Consider the following 19,365-nt stretch of genomic DNA (forward strand, 5'->3'; position numbering starts at 1 on the left):
CACCGTCTCTACACCCCATACCCAATTTGTAGGCCTAATGCAGTGTAGTTTTCAACAACTACTAAACGAGAGTCAGAAGATTGAAGCAATGACGAGGAAACCTGGGGAACACCTTGGAGCGGCAAACACTGAAGTAGTAGCCCCAATGCAGTTTTCAAATTCCTAGAGGCTGAAAACAAGACTATTGACGATCTGCTTTTTTCAAAGGAGGACAGCTGTATTGAGTGGCGCAGACAGACACAGGTAGTAGGCCTTAAACCAAAAATGTGGCTCAATGCAGTTTAAAAAAGGTTACAGGGGTACACAAGCAGCATTGCTCTGGTCAGTGGAGGACAATTTCAATAGTGGACCGCAGACAGACTTTGTACGCCTACTATTAAAAAAAGGATGCTCTATGCAATTAAAAATAGGTTCCAGGGGTCCACGGGCAGCAGTGGTGTGGTCAGTGGAGGAGTATTGGAAGGAGGGACAGCAGACAGGCGTAGTAGGCCTAACATAACAAAATTAGGCTGTAGGCACTTTAAAATTGGTTCCAGGGGTACACGGGCAGCAGTGGTGTGGTCAGCAGAGGACAATTTGAATTAGGGACTGCAGACAGACTTTGTAGGCTGTCCCCTGTGGACCATGCATCCAACACATTAACCCAGTGCGCCGTAATGGACACGTAACTTTTTGTGGAGATGCCTACTGGTCCATGCGTCTCTTGTCAGGTGCACCTTTCTACTGTTTGATTGCCTGAGTGCTATGACAATGCAGACTTTTTCATGCCGGTGGAGGGCTGGGATGGCTTTTCTCGCAAAAGAAATGTCGACTGGGTAGCTTGAACCGTGCTACAGCATAGTTCATCTGGGCTTTCTAAATATAAAACAAAGAAAAAAAGGAGGCTCCATGCACTTTCAGCTGGGTTCCAGGGGTACACGGCCAGCATTGGTCTGGTCAGTGGAGAACTATTGGAAGGAAGGACCGCAGACAGGCTTCGAAGGCCTAACATAATAAAATTGGGCTGTAGGCACTTTAAAATTGGTTCCAGGGGTACACAGGCAGCAGTAGACAGGTCAGTGGAGGACTAGTGGAAAAAGGGACCGCAGACAGGCTTCGAAGGCCTAACATAATAAAATTGGGCTGTAGTCACTTTAAAATTGGTTCCAGGGGTACACGGGCAGCAGTAGACAGGTCAGTGGAGGCCTAGTGGAAGGAGGGACCGCAGACAGGCTTTGAAGGCCTAACATAATAAAATTGGGCTGTAGGCACTTTAAAATTGGTTCCAGGGGTACACGGGCAGCAGTAGACAGGTCAGTGGAGGACTAGTAGAAGGAGGGACCGCAGACAGGCTTCGAAGGCCTAACATAATAAAATTGGGCTGTAGGCGCTTTAAAATTGGTTCCAGGGGTACACGGGCAGCAGTAGACAGGTCAGTGGAGGCCTAGTGGAAGGAGGGACCGCAGACAGGCTTCGAAGGCCTAACATAATAAAATTGGGCTGTAGGCACTTTAAAATTGGTTCCAGGGCTACACGGGCAGCAGTAGACAGGTCAGTGGAGGCCTAGTGGAAGGAGGGACCGCAGACAGGCTTCGAAGGCCTAACATAATAAAATTGGGCTGTAGGCACTTTAAAATTGGTTCTAGGGGTACACGGGCAGCAGTAGACAGGTCAGTGAAGGACTAGTGGAAGGAGGGACCGCAGACAGGCTTCGAAGGCCTAACATAATGAAATTGGGCTGTAGCCACTTTAAAATTGGTTCCAGGGGTACACGGGCAGCAGTAGACAGGTCAGTGAAGGACTAGTGGAAGGAGGGACCGCAGACAGGCTTCGAAGGCCTAACATAATAAAATTGGGCTGTAGGCACTTTAAAATTGGTTCCAGGGGTACACGGGCAGCAGTAGACAGGTCAGTGGAGGCCTAGTGGAAGGAGGGCCGCAGACAGGCTTCGAAGGCCTAACATAATAAAATTGGGCTTTAGGCACTTTGAAATTGGTTCCAGGGGTACACGGGCAGCAGTAGACAGGTCAGTGGAGGCCTAGTGGAAGGAGGGACCACAGACAGGCTTCGAAGGCCTAACATAATATAATTCGGCTGTAGGCACTTTAAAATTGGTTCCAGGGGTACACGGGCAGCAGTAGACAGGTCAGTGGAGGCCTAGTGGAAGGAGGGACCGCAGACAGGCTTCGAAGGCCTAATATAATGAAATTGGGCTGTAGGCACTTTAAAATTGGTTCCAAGGGTACACGGGCAGCAGTAGACAGGTCAGTGAAGGACTAGTGGAAGGAGGGACCGCAGACAGGCTTCGGAGGCCTAACATAATAAAATTGGGCTGAAGGCACTTTAAAATTGGTTCCAGGGGTACACGGGCAGCAGTAGACAGGTCAGTGGAGGCCTAGTGGAAGGAGGGACCGCAGACAGGCTTCAAAGGCCTAACATAGTAAAATTGGGCTGTAGGCACTTTGATTTCTCTTGCAGGGGTACACAGGCACCATTGGTGTTGTCAGCGGAGGCCGATTGTAATGAGTGTCTGCCAGTTAGTAGTCCCAAACAATAAATACATGTTAATGTCTCGCATTACAACAAAACGAAACCACAAAAGGGTACAATCATTAGGTACAGGGGTGGGCTCCTCTGCGTAGTTTCAGACCTAGTAATTTGGCGCAAAGTATTTACTTGGGTAAATATAGGACACTGCCCCTGACTATGTTAAGTACCATCATACATGTCAATGCAAAGGTATTGTCAGTGGCAGGAATTTAAGGATGTCAGCGCATAGACTAAACATTGGTGGAACTGTGAGAGATAATTGTGCAAGTGGTAGAGCAATGTTTGAGCTGGGGGTGGGGGAACTCTCTTGTGGCCGGCGGTACAGGCCCAGGGCTCCTCATGTTACAACAGTGTGTCTGACGTTGGGTGCGCACCACCACCGCCAGAGACACTTTATTGTACTATGAGGGACCCAGTGGCAGTGCCGTCGACCAAAAGCGGGCACACCCACCTCTTCAGACAAACAGCACTCTCACGGGTGCTTGTGCCAAGTGGCGATACCACGGCCCCGTGTGGGGAGTTTGGCCATTTAGGGAGGTGTAAACATGTCGTATGCTGGACAATCAGCTGCTGCAAATTACGAGATTGGAAAAGTCATTCAGAGTAGTCCACAGGCAAGACCTTTTCATAGGAAAACTAGGTGTCGGCCGGGCAAGGTGGGGCAAAAGAATTCGAAATCCAGTTGTGGTTCATTTTAATGAAGGTTAGATCATCAACATTTTGGGTAGCCAGACGAGTCCTTTTTCGGTTAATATTGAACCTGCAGCACTAAATACTCTTTCTGATAGGACACTAGCTGCCGGGCAAGCAAGCTCCTGCAATGCATATTCTGCCAATTCTGGCCAGGTGTCTAATTTGGATGCCCAGTAATCAAATGGGAATGACGGTTGAGGTAGAACATCGATAAGGGATGAAAAATAGTTAGTAACCATACTGGACAAATGTTGTGTCCTGTCACTTTGAATTGATGCAGCAGTACCTTTCCTGTCTGCGGTCATAGCAAAATCACTCCACAACCTGGTCAGAAAACCCCTCTGTCCAACGCCACTTCGGATTTCTGCACCTCTAACACTTCTGGTCTGCTGCCCCCTGCAGCTCGTGTGAGAACGATCATGGGCGCTGTGTGCTGGGAATGCTTGAAGCAAACGGTCAACAAGAGTTGATTGTTTGGTTGCTAATATTAGTTCCAAGTTCTCATGTGACATAATATTTTGCAATTTGCCTTTATAGCGAGGATCAAGGAGGCAGGCCAACCAGTAATCGTCATCGTTCATCATTTTCGTAATGCGTGTGTCCCTTTTGAGGATACGTAAGGCATAATCCGCCATGTGTGCCAAAGTTCCAGTTGTCAAATCTGCTGTTGTGCTTGGTTGAGGGGCAGTTTCAGGCAAATCTACGTCACTTGTGTCCCTCAAAAACCCAGAACCTGGCCTTGCCACGCCACCAATTTCCAGTGGCCCCGGAGAAGCTTCCTCATTAAAAAAATACTCATCCCCATCATCCTCCTCGTCCTCCTCCTCCTGTTCACCCGCTACCTCGTCCTGTACACTGCCCTGACCAGACAATGGCTGACTGTCATCAAGGCTTTCCTCTTCCTCGGCTGCAGATGCCTGCTCCTTTATGTGCGTCAAACTTTGCATCAGCAGACGCATTAGGGGGATGCTCATGCTTATTATGGCATTGTCTGCACTAACCAGCCGTGTGCATTCCTCAAAACACTGAAGGACTTGACACATGTCTTGTATCTTCGACCACTGCACACCTGACAACTCCATGTCTGCCATCCTACTGCTTGCCCGTGTATGTGTATCCTCCCACAAAAACATAACAGCCCGCCTCTGTTCGCACAGTCTCTGAAGCATGTGCAGTGTTGAGTTCCACCTTGTTGCAACGTCTATCATTAGGCGATGCTGGGGAAGGTTCAAAGACCGCTGATAGGTCTGCATACGGCTGGAGTGTACGGGCGAACGGCGCATATGTGAGCAAAGTTCGCGCACTTTGAGGAGCAGGTCGGATAACCCCGGATAACTTTTCAGGAAGCACTGCACCACCAGGTTTAAGGTGTGAGCCAGGCAAGGAATGTGTTTCAGTTGGGAAAGGGAGATGGCAGCCATGAAATTCCTTCCGTTATCACTCACTACCTTGCCTGCCTCAAGATCTACTGTGCCCAGCCACGACTGCGTTTCTCTCTGCAAGAACTCGGACAGAACTTCCGCGGTGTGTCTGTTGTCGCCCAAACACTTTATAGCCAATACAGCCTGCTGACGCTTGCCAGTAGCTGGCCCATAATGGGACAACTGGTGTGCAACAGTGGCAGCTGCGGATGGAGTGGTTGAGCGACTGCGGTCTGTGGATGAGCTCTCGCTTTTGCAGGAGGACGAGGAGGAGGAGGAGGGGGTGAGAACGGCTACAGCCAACTGTTTCCTAGACCGTGGGCTAGGCAGAACTGTCCCAAAATTGCTGTCCCCTGTGGACCCTGCATCCACCACATTCACCCAGTGTGCCGTGATGGACACGTAACGTCCCTGGCCATGCCTACTGGTCCATGCATCTGTTGTCAGGTGCACCTTTGTGCTCACAGATTGCCTGAGTGCATGGACGATGCACTCTTTAACATGCTGGTGGAGGGCTGGGATGGCTTTTCTCGAAAAGAAGTGTCGACTGGGTAGCTCGTAGCTTGGTTCAGCATAGTCTATCAGGGCATTGAAAGCTTCGCTTTCAACTAACCGGTAGGGCATCATCTCTAACGAGATTAGTCTAGCTATGTGGGCGTTCAAACCCTGTGTACGCGGATGCGAGGATAAGTACTTCCTTTTTCTAACCAGAGTCTCATGTAGGGTGAGCTGGACTGGAGAGCTGGAGATCGTGGAACTAGCGGGTGTGCCGGTGGACATGGCAGAATGAGAGACGGTTGGAGATGGTATTGTTTCCGCCGGTGCCCTACATGCAGTGTTTCCTACTACGAAACTGGTGATTCCCTGACCCTGACTGCTTTGGCCTGGCAAAGAAACCTGCTCAGATACTGCAGGTGGTGCGGAAAATGGTGGCCTTACAGTGACGGCAGGGATGTAGCGTTGCTGACTGGCTTCATTGGCCGAGGGTGCTACAACCTTAAGGGACATTTGGTAGTTAGTCCAGGCTTGCAAATGCATGGTGGTTAAATGTCTATGCATGCAACTTGTATTGAGACTTTACAGATTCTGACCTCTGCTTAAGGTAGTTGAACACTTTTGACAGATGACTTTGCGCTGATCAATTGGATGTTGTTTAAAAAAATGCCAGACTGCACTCTTTCGAGCCTCGGATCCCTTTTCAGGCATTGCAGACTGAGCTTTAACCGGATGGCCACGCTGTCCTCCAACAGGTTTTGGCTTTGCCACGCGTTTTGTCCCATCTACGGGCCCGGCAGATGGAACCTGTTGCGATGTTGATGCCTGCTGCGGCCCCTCCTCCTCCGCTTCAGAACTACTTCTGCCTGCACCCTATTCCCCCAATGGCTGCCAATCGGGGTCAACAACTGGGTCATCTATAACCTCCTCTTCTAGCTCGTGCGCAACTTCGTCTGTGTCACCGTGTAAGTCGGTGGTAGAGCGTTCGTGACGGGGCAACATAGTCTCATCAGGGTCTGATTCTGAATCAGTACCCTGCGAGGGCAATGTTGTGGTCTGAGTCAAAGGACCAGCATAGTAGTCTGGCTGTGGCTGTGCATCAGTGCACTCCATGTCAGATTCAACTTGTAATGGGCATGGCCTGTTAACTGCTTCACTTTCTAAGCCAGGGACGGTATGTGTAAAGAGCTCCATGGAGTAACCCGTTGTGTCGCCTGCTGCATCCTTCTCTGATGTTGTTTTTGCTGAAGGGGACAAGGAAGCGATTTGTCCCTGACCGTGAACATCCACTAACGACGCGCTGCATTTACATTTACCCGTTTCAAAAGAGGAGGCAAAAGAGCTAGAGGCTGAGTCAGCAAGGTAAGCCAAAACTTGCTCTTGCTGCTCCGGCTTTAAAAGTGGTTTTTCTACTCCCAGAAAAGGGAGCATTCGAGGTCTTCTGTAGCCAGACGACGAACCTGGCTCCACAGCTTCAGACTTAGGTGCAATATTTTTTTTCTCACGACCACCTGATGCTCCACTACCACTACCATCATTACCAGCTGACAATGAACGCCAACGGCCACGACCTCTTCCATCAGACTTCCTCATTGTTTTAAAAACTTAACCAAAGTAACGGTATTTGTTGCTGTCAAACAACTTACACGGTGAGCTATAACTTCAGTATGATTTAGATATCCCTTTAAAAGTGGGTGAGACCGCAAGGAAAATCAGGCACAATGTTACACACTCTGTTTTCGGTGGCACCAAATGAGAGAGATGCCACACACGCAGGACTGTCACTCAAGCAGAAATGTCAATATTGATCTCCCACTTTTTTTTTTGATTTTTTCAGGGAGAATTTAGAAACCAAATAAAAAAAATTGATTTTTTCAGGGAGAATTTAGAAACCAAATAAAAAAAAAAATAGGCTTTCTATGGCCCACTATTTGAGAGAGAGAGATGGCACACCCAGGAGTCAAGACTGGCACACAAGCAGAAAGGCCAATATTAATCTCCCACTGATTTTTTTTTATTTTTTCAGGGAGAATTTATAAACCAAATAAAAAAAAATAGGCTTTCTATGGCCCACTATTTGAGAGACAGAGATGGCACACCCAGGAGTCAAGACTGGCACACAAGCAGAAAGGCCAATATTAATCTCCCACTGATGTTTTTTTTATTTTTTCAGGGAGAATTTAGAAACCAAATAAAAAAAAATAAATAAATAGGCTTTCTATGGCCCACTATTTGAGAGACAGAGATGGCACACCCAGGAGTCAAGACTGGCACACAAGCAGAAAGGCCAATATTATTCTCCCACTGATTTTTTTTAATTTTTTCAGGGAGAATTTAGAAACCAAATAAAAAAAAATAGGCTTTCTATGGCCCACTATTTGAGAGACAGAGATGGCACATCCAGGAGTCAGGAATGGCATACAAGCAGAAAGGCCAATATTAATCTCCCACTGATTTTTTTTTTTTTTTACAGGGAGACTTTAGAAACCAAATTTAAAAAAATGATTTTTTCAGGGAGAATTTAGAAACCAAATAAAAAAAAATGATTTTTTTCAGGGAGAATTTAGAAGCCAAATAAAAAAAATGGGCTTTCTATGGCCCACTATTTGAGAGAGAGAGATGGCACACCCAGGAGTCAAGACTGGCACACAAGCAGAAAGGCCAATATTAATCTCCCACTGATTTTTTTTTATTTTTTCAGGGAGAATTTAGAAACCAAATAAAAAAAAAAAAAAGGCTTTCTATGGCCCACTATTTGAGAGACAGAGATGGCACACCCAGGAGTCAAGACTTGCACACATGCAGAAAGGCCAATAATAATCTCCCACTGATTTTGTTTTATTTTTTCAGGGAGAATTTAGAAACCAAATAAAAAAAAAATAGGCTTTCTATGGCCCACTATTTGAGAGACAGAGATGGCACACCCAGGAGTCAAGACTGGCACACAAGCAGAAAGGCCAATATTAATCTCCCACTGATTTTTTTTTTATTTTTTCAGGGAAAATTTAGAAACCAAATAAAAAAAATAGGCTTTCTGTTGCCCACTATTTGAGAGACACAGATGGCACACCCAGGAGTCAGGAATGGCACACAAGCAGAAAGGCCAATATTAATCTCCCACTGATTTTTTTTTTTATTTTTACAGGGAGACTTTAGAAACCAAATTAAAAAAAATGATTTTTTCAGGGAGAATTAAGAAACCAAATAAAAAAAATGATTTTTTCAGGGAGAATTTAGAAGCCAAATAAAAAAAATGGGCTTTCTATGGCCCACTATTTGAGAGAGAGAGATGGCACACCCAGGAGTCAAGACTGGCACACATGCAGAAAGGCCAATATTAATCTCCCACTGATTTTGTTTTATTTTTTCAGGGAGAATTTAGAAACCAAATAAAAAAAAATAGGCTTTCTATGGCCCACTATTTGAGAGACAGAGATGGCACACCCAGGAGTCAAGACTGGCACACAAGCAGAAAGGCCAATATTAATCTCCCACTGATTTTTTTTAAATTTTTTCAGGGAGAATTTAGAAACCAAATAAAAAAAATAGGCTTTCTGTTGCCCACTATTTGAGAGACACAGATGGAACACCCAGGAGTCAGGAATGGCACACAAGCAGAAAGGCCAATATTAATCTCCCACTGATTTTTTTTTTATTTTTACAGGGAGACTTTAGAAACCAAATTAAAAAAAATGATTTTTTCAGGGAGAATTTAGAAACCAAATAAAAAAAATGATTTTTTTCAGGGAGAATTTAGAAGCCAAATAAAAAAAATGGGCTTTCTATGGCCCACTATTTGAGAGAGAGAGATGGCACACCCAGGAGTCAAGACTGGCACACATGCAGAAAGGCCAATAATAATCTCCCACTGATTTTGTTTTATTTTTTCAGGGAGAATTTAGAAACCAAATAAAAAAAATAGGCTTTCTGTTGCCCACTATTTGAGAGACAGAGATGGCACACCAAGGAGTCAAGACTGGCACACAAGCAGAAAGGCCAATATTAATCTCCCACTGATTTTTTTTTAATTTTTTCAGGGAGAATTTAGAAACCAAATAAAAAAAATAGGCTTTCTGTTGCCCACTATTTGAGAGACACAGATGGCACACCCAGGAGTCAGGAATGGCACACAAGCAGAAAGGCCAATATTAATCTCCCACTGATTTTTTTTTTATTTTTACAGGGAGACTTTAGAAACCAAATTAAAAAAAATGATTTTTTCAGGGAGAATTTAGAAACCAAATAAAAAAAATGATTTTTTCAGGGAGAATTTAGAAGCCAAATAAAAAAAATGGGCTTTCTATGGCCCACTATTTGAGAGACACAGATGGCACACCCAGGAGTCAGGAATGGCACACAAGCAGAAAGGCCAATATTAATCTCCCACTGATTTTTTTTTATTTTTACAGGGAGACTTTAGAAACCAAATTAAAAAAATGATTTTTTTCAGGGAGAATTTAGAAACCAAATTAAAAAAAATGATTTTTTTCAGGGAGAATTTAGAAACCAAATAAAAAAAAATAGGCTTTCTATGGCCCACTATTTGAGAGAGAGAGATGGCACACCCAGGAGTCAAGACTGGCACACAAGCAGAAAGGCCAATATTAATCTCCCACTGATTTTATTTTATTTTTTCAGGGAGAATTTAGAAACCAAATAAAAAAAATAAAATAGGCTTTCTATGGCCCACTATTTGAGAGAGAGATAGATGGCACACCCAGGAGTCAGGAATGGCACACAAGCAGAAAGGCCAATATTAATCTCCCACTGATTTATTTTTATTTTTAGAGGGAGACTTTAGAAACCAAATAAAAAAAAATAGGCTTTCTATGGCCCACTATTTGAGAGAGAGAGATGGCACACCCAGGAGTCAGGAGTGGCACACAAGCAGAAAGGCCAATATTAATCTCCCACTGATTTTTTTTTATTTTTCCAGGGAGAATTTAGAAACCAAATAAAAAATAAATAAATAGGCTTTCTATGGCCAACTATTTGAGAGAGAGATGGCACACTCAGGACTGGCACACAAGCCCAAAGGCCAATATTAATCTCCCACTGTTTTTTTTTTTATCAGGGAGAATTTATAAACCCCACAAAAAAAAAAACAGAAAAATAAAAAGGCTTTCTATGGCCCACTATGTGAGGGAGATGGCACACACAGGGATGGCACTCTAGCAGAAATGCCAATCTTAATCTCCCACAACTTATTTTTTTAGGGAGAATTAAAAAAAAACAGGGACTGTCCTACAATTACTATCTCCCTGCAGTAATCTCAGCCAGGTATGGCAGGCAGCAATAAGGAGTGGACTGATGCACAAATTAAATAAAAAGTGTGGACAAACAAACAAGATAGCTGTGCAGAAACGAAGGAACAACAGGATTTGTGCTTTGAAAAAGCAGTTGGTTTGCACAGCGGCGTACACACAGCAATGCAGCTATCAGGGAGCCTTCTAGGGCAGCCCAATGAGCTACAGCGCTGAGGAAAAAAAAATGTAGCTTCCACTGTCCCTGCAAACAAAAGGTGGTGTTGGACAGTAGAAATCGCTACAGCACAAGCGGTTTGGTGGTTAATGGACCCTGCCTAACGCTATCCCTGCTTCTGATGAAGCGGCAGCAACCTCTCCCTAGGCTCAGATCAGCAGCAGTAAGATGGCGGTCGGCGGGAACGCCCCTTTATAGCCCCTGTGACGCCGCAGACAGCAAGCCAATCACCACAATGCCCTTCTCTAAGATGGTGGGGACCAGGACCTATGTCATCACGCTGCCCACACTCTGCGTCCACCTTCATTGGCTGAGAAATGGCGCTTTTCGCGTCATTGAAACGTGACTTTGGCGCGAAAGTCGCGTACCGCATGGCCGACCCCACACAGGGGTCGGGTCGGGTTTCAGGAAACCCGACTTTGCCAAAAGTCGGCGACTTTTGAAAATGAACGATCCGTTTCGCTCAACCCTAGTGTACAGCATACCATATGGCAAAAAGGTAATGGCATGGGGAGAGGAAGTCACAACTGTGACTATACCTAGCACAGGGCATGGAGCCAGTGTGCACTGGCGGCTAGGGTAACCCCTGCAACAGCGATGAAACCTAAATTAATGCTTACCCATGTAGATGGGGGAGGGAGGTGAAGGGGTCCCGCCGGTGGGTACGCCCCGACGCGGGTTTCGCAGCGTAAACACGCCGCTTACTCAGGTTGATATCATGGCTGTTATTATGTACTCGCTCCATACCTTTTGCTAGGTCCTGTGTACGGTCTGTCATACATAGGTCAGGCGTCACCGTAACCCTAGCCGTTAGTGTGCACCTGCTCTTTACCTCCCGCTAGGCCCTGTCATAGTTGTGACCTCTCTTCCCCATGTACCTATCCTCTACCATATGGTGTTTACCGTTTACAGCTGTATTATGACCATCTGTTACATTATGCTGGGGTGGTGAGATGTAGGGTGTTTTTCTCCCCCTTTCTATGCTATGTCGTGGTTTACAATCTGATTATTACTGATGTACAATGATTTTTTTAATCTTTTTGTATTAATAAAGATCATCTTATTTATATCTTTACTATATGCTCCTGGTTCTCCTCATTTTCTTATACTCCATACATACTACATACATACATACATACATACTACATACATACTACATGCATACTACATACATACATACAAAATACATACATACATACTACATACAAACATATTACATACATACTACATACACACTACACACAATACAGTTAGGTCCATATATATTTGGACAGAGACAACATTTTTCTAATTTTGGTTATAGACATTACCACAATGAATTTTAAACAAAACAATTCAGATGCATTTGAAGTTCAAACTTTCAGCTTTCATTTGAGGGTATCCACATTAAAATTGGATGAAGGGTTTAGGAGTTTCAGCTCCTTAACATGTGCCACCCTGTTTTTAAAGGGACCAAAAGTAATTGGACAGATTCAATAATTTTAAATAAAATGTTCATTTTTAGTACTTGGATTGAAAACCCTTTTTTGGCAATGACTGCCTGAAGTGTTGAACTCATGGACATCACCAGATGCTGTGTTTCATCCTTTTTGAAGCTCTGCCAGGCCTTCACTGCGGTGGTTTTCGGTTGCTGTTTGTTCGTGGGCCTTTCTGTCTGAAGTTTAGTCTTTAACAAGTGAAATGCATGCTCAATTGGGTTGAGATCAGGTGACTGACTTGGCCATTCAAGAATATTCCAAATCTTTGCTTTAATAAACTCCTGGGTTGCTTTGGCTTTATGTTTTGGGTCATTGTCCATCTGTAGTATGAAATGACGACCAATCAGTTTGGCTGCATTTTGCTGGATCTGAACACACAGTATGTCTCTGAATACCTCAGAATTCATTCGGCTGCTTCTGTCCTGTGTCACATCATCAATAAACACAAGTGACCCAGTGCCACTGGCAGCCATGCATGCCCAAGCCATCACACTGCCTCCACCGTGTTTTACAGATGATGTGGTATGCTTTGGATCATGAGCTGTACCACGCCTTCGCCATACTTTTCTCTTTCCATCATTCTGGTAGAGGTTGATGTTGGTTTCATCTGTCCAAAGAATGTTCTTCCAGAACTGTGCTGGCTTTTTTAGATGTTTTTTGAGCAAAGTCCAGTCTAGCCTTCTTATTCTTGATGCTTACGAATTGCTTGCACCCTGCAGTGAACCCTCTGTATTTACTTTCATGCAGTCTTCTCCTTATGGAAGATTTGGATATTGATACGCCTACCTCCTGGAGAGTGTTGTTCACTTGGTTGGCTGTTGTGAAGGTATTTCTCTTCACCATGGAGATTATTCTGCGATCATCCCCCACTGTTGTCTTCTGTGGGCGCCCAGGTCTTTTTGCATTGATGAGTTCACCAGAGCTTTCTTTCTTTCTCAGAATGTACCAAACTGTAGATTTTGCCACTCCTAATATTGCAGCAATTTCTCTGATGGGTTTTTTCTGTTTTCGCAGCTTAAGGATGGCTTGTTTCACCTGCATGGAGAGCTCCTTTGACCACATGTTTGCTTCACAGCAAAACCTTCCAAATGCATGCACCACACCTCAAATCAACTCCAGGCCTTTTATCTGCTTAATTGAGAATGACATAATGAAGGGATTGCCCACACCTGTCCATGAAATAGCCTTGGAGTCAATTGTCCAATTACTTTTGGTCCCTTTAAAAACATGGTGGCACATGTAAAGGAGCTGAAACTCCTAAACCCTTCATCCAATTTTAATGTGGATACCCTCAAATGAAAGCTGAAAGTCTGAACTTCAACTGCATCTGAATTGTTTTGTTTAAAATTCATTGTGGTAATGTCTATAACCAACATTAGAAAAATGTTGTCTCTGTCCAAATATATATGGACCTAACTGTACATTCATACATTACATACAATACATACATATAGACATACAGTACATTAAACATAGAGTACATACTCACCATTACTTGTCACTTTGTTCCCCGAAGCCAGTGTCATCTGTAAAAAAGATTAAAATAACAAACAACCAATATATTCCCTGTCCGCAGAAATCCATGAGTGTCCCACGATGATCTCCCGTGGAGAACGGCAGCATCAGCTGATGCGACCGCTCTCTAGGGGCTCCAGGAATACAATGACTTGAGGAAGGTATCCTTCCGCACAGTATTCCTCCGCCGCTGTAAAAAAAAAATACCTAGTCTCACTTTTGGCATTGCTGTGAAAGAAATTTGCCCACGCAGTAATTGCCATAAAGTGAGACTTTGTCCTAAGGTAACCTCTCAGTGATGCACTGCAGGAGCCATTGTCTCCTGTCAGTGTGTCACTGAGGGCCCTATAGAGCAGTGACATCACCCAATGTCACTGTTCTATAGGGGAGATCATCGTGGGACACTCATTGTTGAGCATTCCGATACCGCAAGTATCGGGTATCGGCCGATATTTGCGGTATCGGAATTCCAATACCGAGATCCGATATTTTTGTGATATCGGGTATCGGTATCGAATCAATAGGGATGTGGAAAATAAAGAATTAAAATAAAAAATATTGATATGCTCACCTCTCCGGCGGCCCCTGGACTTCACGCTGCTATCTGGGAGGCTTCTTTGTTTAAAAAGCGCGCCTTTCGGACCGGTGAATGACGTCCCGGCTTCTGATTGGTCGTGTGCTGCCCATGTGACCGGCACACGACCAATCAGAGGCCGCGACGTCATTCGCAGGTCCTCAATTCCTAGAATTAGCAGTTTTGTGAATGAGAATGACGTCGCGGCTTCTGATTGGTCGCGTGCCGCCCATGTGACCGGCACGCGGCCAATCAGAAGACGCGACGTCATTCTCATTCACAAAACTGCTAATTCTAGGAATTGAGGACCTGCGAATGACGTCGCAGCCTCTGATTGGTCGCGTGCCGGTCACATGGGCGGCACGCGACCAATCAGAAGCCGGGACGTCATTCACAGGTCCGAAAGGCGCGCTTTTTAAACAAAGAAGCCTCCCGGTTAGCAGTGTGAAGTCCAGGGGCCGCCGGAGAGGTGAGCATATCAATATTTTTTATTTTAATTCTTTATTTTACACATCCCTATGGATCCCAGGGCCTGAAGGAGAGTTTCCTCTCCTTCAGACCCTGGGAACCATGAGAATACCTTCCGATACTTGATGTCCCATTGACTTGTATTGGTATCGGATATCGGTATCGGCGATATCCGATATTTTTCGGGTATCGGCCGATACTATCCGATACCGATACTTTCAAGTATCGGACGGTATCGCTCAACACTACTCATTATTAATTGGACTGCGGCAAACAGGTAGTATACGGTTTATTATTTAACATTTTTTGCAGGCACTGAAGTATGGTAAGTATGGTTAAATAAAGAATATGAAAATACTTTTTTCCCAATGTGTGCGTGTTTTATTAACACTTTCCTACTATTGGATTAATAATAGATAGGTGTCTTATTCACACCTCTTCGTTATTAACCCGGCTTAATGTCACCTTACAATAGCAAGGTGACATTAATCCCTTATTACCCCATATCTCACTGCTACACGGGAGTGGGAAGAGAGGGGCTAAGTGCCAGAATTGGAGTATTTTACAGATGTGCCATTTCTGGGGCAGCAGCGGACTGGTATTTGTAGCCGGGGGGGGGACCAATATCCATGGCCCCTCTCTAGGCTATGAATATCAGCCTGCAGCTGTCTACGTAGCCTTTCTGGCTATTAAATATAGGGGGGGACCCCACGTCATTTTTTTGGGGGGTCCCCCTATTTTAATAGCCAGTAAAGGCTACGCAGACAGCTGCGGGCTGATATTCATAGTGTTCAGGGTTGAGTTCCCGCCTCTGCACAGGGGGAATCTTGGGCCATCTCCGCTGCGGTCTCCAATTCTTCTTCTACCGCAGTGGAGGATGCTCAGCGGAGGCGTCAGTCCCAGCGTCTCGCTCAGTCTGACTCTGTACAAAGCGTTACTGCTGCTTTTCCTGCTTCTGCCATTGAAGCCAGTGCTGGGCAGCGGCGAGCAGACGCTTCTAGGACTAAGTCCTGCTTTTCTCATTCTGAGCATGCCCAGAGAAAGATCTCTCAGTGGAGATCGAGGGTCACATGTTCAGATACTGCAGCTAAATCCATTGGTCTTCCAGGAAGGTCCTGTAGGTGCTCAGGCTCTGTAGCAGCCTCTCATTGGTCCTTCTAGGAAGTTCCTGTACGTTCTGCAACTATTTAAGGCTCGCATGGCTGCACGGCGGTGCTAGTATTGTTCTATGTTATGTGCTTTGTGCCAGTGTGGTCATGTAAGATTGTGTTCAGGGACCTGGCTGAAATAAGCCCCTAGAATGCTGGCACCTCCGGCGAGGAGATTGTGTTTATATGTATTCAGGGACCTGGCTGAAATAAGCCCCTAGAATGCTGGCACCTTCGGCGAGGAGTTTTGTGTGCATGCATGACCACTGACTGCTCTCTGTTGGGCAGTTAGTCTGTGCCTCTGTGAAGTCTAACAGGTCGCAGTGCTTTGCTTTCATGGCTACTCTGTGAAATAACAGAGCTAGTCCATACCACCCTATAGTGCCGCCATTGCTAGCAGCAGGTTCTCCTGCACGGTGTCCTGCACGGTGAACCCCGGGGTGCGAACGCATCAATTACAATAAAACATCTATATTTACTCGGTGTGTTCCGCTAGCCCTAACACATAGCAGGCTACAAATATTGGCCAACAGCCGTCGGCTTTCCCCCTCTGGCGCAGAAAATTGCACGGGAGCCCACACCACTTTTTTACATTTTTTTTAATTCAACACTCATTAAGGCCTCTTCTTACTTGCGTCAGTACGGGTCCGTCACTATGCGTCGGGCCGACGTACCGACGCACATTTTGAAATTTGTGCACGATGTGGGCAGCGGATGCATTTTTTCAAAGCATCCGCTGCCCATTCTGAAGACCGGGGAGGAGGGGGCAGAGTTTCAGCTGCGCATGCGCGATAGAAAATGGCGGACGCAACGGACAAAAAAAATGTTCACTTGAATGTTTTTTGTGCCAACGGCTCACCAAAACGGGACGGATTCATTGCAAGACAGACGCGACGTGTGGCCATTCGTCGCGATCCGTCGCGAATACAAGTCTATGGGTAAAAAACTCCTCCTGTGAGAACATTTGCAGGATCCGTTTTTTCCCTCCAATGCTGGGGGCTGGTATTCTCAGGCATGTAAGGGGCCATGGATGTTGGCTCACCAGCTTAAAAATAGCTGCTGGCAGCTGCCCAGAAAAGGTCCATCTATTAGATGCTTTGCCCAGCTCTTCTCTCACTGTTATTAGCAGCAGCAGTTATCAGCTGATGGGAGCAAAAGTCCCATCAAGTGATGCTAGTGATCGGAGGTAAACTTTTACCTTCAATCACAGCAGCAGGCTCACGCTGTCATTTGGCATTTTGAAAAGTGCTCAGGAATCCGAATGTGCAATGTTTGTGCTGAATCTTCATATAAGTTTGCTCATCTCTGCTCTCAAGAGATTGGCCTCCATTTTTTCTGGTGTTATGAATGCTTTAATGGCTGAAATTGAACTAGGTTTTTTGTGTTTAACCCCTTTGCCCCCAAGGGTGGTTTGCATGTTAATGACCAGGCCAATTTTTACAATTCTCACCATTGTCCATTTATGAGGTTATAACTCTGGAACGCTTTCATGGATCCTGGTGATTCTGACATTATTTTCTCATAACTAGTGTTGAGCATTCCGATACCACAAGTATCGGGTATCGGCCGATATTTGCGGTATCGGAATTCCGATACCGAATTCCGATACTTCCAGCGTATCGGATACCGGAATCGGAAGTTCCCAAAATTCAAACTGAACGCAGCAGCCAATGAGGAATGATTGGAAGTGTGGGCACATCCTGTTTAGCATGGTGGGCATGTAAGTACTGGCAAGGCTGTGATTGGCTGCTGAAATGATGTCACTCTGCACTATAAAAAACGCTGCCGCCATTTTGCGCTCACTCTGCTGTGATTTCAGTTAGGGACAGGACGCTGTGTTCTAACTGAGGGCCAGTTGAGATAGCTAATTGCTTTATTTTCCTTTCCAAAGGCTAATTTAGCAAAACCCTGTGTGTTCTTCACTGTTCACCTTGCTCTTGCCTTGCAGCGCTGTTTTAACAGCGTTCTGCAAGGTCTCTGTGTGTGTGTGTTTGTGCAGCTCACTCTGTAGTCTGTGTGCAGCCATATACCCGGTTGTATTCAGCTCAGGGGGGGTTCACACTGCCTCACACAGTTGTCCTTTTTTGCTCATAGTGCAGCCTGCTGCACATTTTTTCTCAAATTTCCTATTAGTGTTTTTCCACCCGTCTCCAGCTAAATTGTGGAAAAACACAACATAGGATAACCTAGAGGGGGGTTTTTGGGCCTTGCAGCGCCGTTTACGGCTGTCTGCACGGTCTCCGTGTGAACCCAGCTTGCCCTGTAGTCTGTGTGCAGCCATAGCCGGTTGGATTCAGCTCAGGGTTCGTTACTGCCTCATACCTTGAGAAAAATTTTCCTTTTTTTCAAATAGTGCAGCCTGTTTAAAATTAAAAAAAAAAATTCCTATTAGTGTTTTTCCACCCGTCTCCAGCAAAATTGTGGAAAAACACTACATAGGATAACCTAGAGGGGTTTTTTTGGGCCTTGCAGCGCCGTTTACGGCTGTCTGCACGGTCTCTGTGTGAGCGCAGCTCGCCCTGTAGTCTGTGTGCAGCCATAGCCGGTTGGATTCAGCTCAGGGTGCGTTACTGCCTCATACCTTGAAAAAAAATTTCATTTTTTTCAAATAGTGCAGCCAGTTTAAAATTAAAAAAAAAAATTTCCTATTAGTGTTTTTCCACCCGTCTCCAGCTAAATTGTGGAAAAACACTACATAGGATAACCTAGAAGGGGTTTTTTGGGCCTTGCAGCGCCGTTTACGGCTGTCTGCACGGTCTCTGTGTGAGCGCAGCTCGCACTGTAGTCTGTGTGCAGCCATAGCCGGTTGGATTCAGCTCAGGGTGCGTTACTGCCTCATACCTTGAAAAAAAATTTCCTTTTTTTAAATAGTGCAGCCTGTTTAAAATTTTAAAAAAAATTCCCTATTAGTGTCTTTCCACCCGTCTCCAGCTAAATAGTGGAAAAACACTAAATAGGATAACCTGGAGGAGGTTTTTTGGGCCTTGCAGCGCCGTTTACGGCTGTCTGCACGGTCTCCGTGTGATTTAAACTAGCTCTGTAGCCCGATCTGCAAAAAAAAAAAAAAGTAAAGTTCACCAAACACAACTTAACACTTGTGTAGGCCACATTTGAAAAATAATAAAGTTTAGTCCACACTTTACAACATTAGTGTTTCTTACACCTGTTAGGAGGAGCATTTCAGGAATAAGCACACTAAGGCCTTAGTACTTTTCTGCTTATCTTTATCTGTCAACCAAGATGAAGAGGGCAGGGAGTAAGGCACGTGGGCGTGGGCGCGGAGCAGGGAGAGGAGCAGGGAGAGGATGTGGTGATTCTGTGCCTGCTGCGGGCGCCGGTGACTCGTCGTCACTCAGTTTCAGCAGGGAACAGTCCTTCATGCGCAGCTTTGTCGGAGAGCGCCGTGCACCGCTGCTGCGTGAAGACCAAATTGAAGCCGTTGTCGGGTGGATGGCAGCTAACGCCTCGGCATCGACTTCAGTTAGTGCCACATCCTCTCAGGCACAGACCACTGGAGAGCAGCCATCTGTCTCTTCACCACCTGCCAAATTGGCCAGGAAGTC

Source organism: Ranitomeya imitator, chromosome 1 (genome assembly GCF_032444005.1).
Source record: "Ranitomeya imitator isolate aRanImi1 chromosome 1, aRanImi1.pri, whole genome shotgun sequence".
NCBI classification, from domain to species: Eukaryota; Metazoa; Chordata; class Amphibia; order Anura; family Dendrobatidae; genus Ranitomeya; species Ranitomeya imitator.